At 53.5% G+C, this 1,399-nt stretch overlaps 1 non-coding gene across 1 annotated transcript; it reads right to left on the reverse strand.

Annotated features, from left to right (window-relative positions):
- Nucleotides 1–1,325: 1,325 nt before the first annotated feature.
- Nucleotides 1,326–1,399, reverse strand: TRNAK-CUU (transfer RNA lysine (anticodon CUU)). The gene has a single exon. It is a non-coding gene; the product is annotated as a tRNA-Lys (tRNA).

A 1,399-nucleotide genomic window follows, 5' to 3' on the forward strand; every position in this document is an offset into this window, starting at 1 on the left:
CACACCACTCCCGGGATGGCTCGAACCTCCAACCTTTAGGTTAACAGCCGATCGCGCTAGCCAATTGCGCCACGGAGACAGTCGTGCTCCACTCTCACCACCGTCAGAACATTTCTTCAAAGCTATCAGCCCAGAGGAAAAAAGCGCCGCACCACCACCGGGTGGGCTCGAACCTCCAACCTTTCGGTTAACAGCCGATCGCGCTAGCCAATTGCGCCAAGGAGACAGTCATGCTCCACTCTCACCACCGTCAGAACATTTCTCCAGAGCTATCAGCCCAAAGAAAAAAAGCGCCGCACCACCATCGGGTGGGCTCGAACCTCCAACCTTTCAGTTAACAGCCCATCGCGCTAGCCAATTGCGCCACGGAGACAGTTCTGCTCCACTCTCACTACTGCCAGAACATATCTTCAAAGCTATAAGCGCAAAAAAAAGCAACACACCACTCCCGGGAGGGCTCGAACCTCCAAACTTTTGGTTAACAGCCGATCGCGCTAGCCAATCGCGCTACAGAGACAGTCCCGCTCCACTCTCACCACCACCAGAACATATGTTCAAAGCTATCAGCGCAAAGAAAAAAGCAACACACCACTCCCGGGTGGGCTCGAACCTCCAACATTTCGGTTAACAGCCGATCGCGCTAGCCACTTCCGCATCGGAGACAGTCCGGCTCCATTCTGACCACCGTCAGAACACTTATTCAGAGCTATCAGCCCAAAGACAAAAAAGCACCGCACCACCATCGGGTGGGCTCGAACCTCCAACGTTTCGGTTAACAGCCAATCGCGCTAGCCAATTGCGCCACAGAGACAGTCGTGCTCCACTCTCAGCACCGTCAGAATATTTCTTCAGAGCTATGAGCCAAAGAAAAAAAAGCGCCGCACCACCACCGGGTGGGCTCGAACCTCCAACCTTTCGGTTAACAGCCGATCGCGCTAGCCAATTGCGCCATGAAGACAGTCCTGTTCCACTCTCACCAGCATCAGAACATATCTTCAAAGCTATCAGCCCAAAGAAAAAAAAGCAACACACCACTCCTGGGAGGGCTCGAACCTCCAACCTTTCAGTTAACAGCCCATAGCGCTATCCAATTGCGCCACGGAGACAGTCATGCTCCACTCTCACCATCGTCAGAACATTTCTTCAGAGCTATCAGCCCAAAGAAAAATAAAGCGCCGCACCACCACCGGGTGGGCTCAAACCTCCATACTTTCGCTTAACAGTCGATCACGCTAGCCAATTGCGCCATGAAGAGAGTCGTGCTCCACTCTCACCACCATCAGAACATATCTTCAAAGCTATCAGCCGAAAAAAAAGCGCTGCACCACCACCGGGTGGGCTCGAACCTCCAACCTTTCGGTTAAGAGCCGAACGCGCTAGCCAATTGCGCCACGGAGGC

Source organism: Rhipicephalus microplus, unplaced genomic scaffold (assembly GCF_043290135.1).
Source record: "Rhipicephalus microplus isolate Deutch F79 unplaced genomic scaffold, USDA_Rmic scaffold_12, whole genome shotgun sequence".
In the NCBI taxonomy this organism is placed as follows: domain Eukaryota; kingdom Metazoa; phylum Arthropoda; class Arachnida; order Ixodida; family Ixodidae; genus Rhipicephalus; species Rhipicephalus microplus.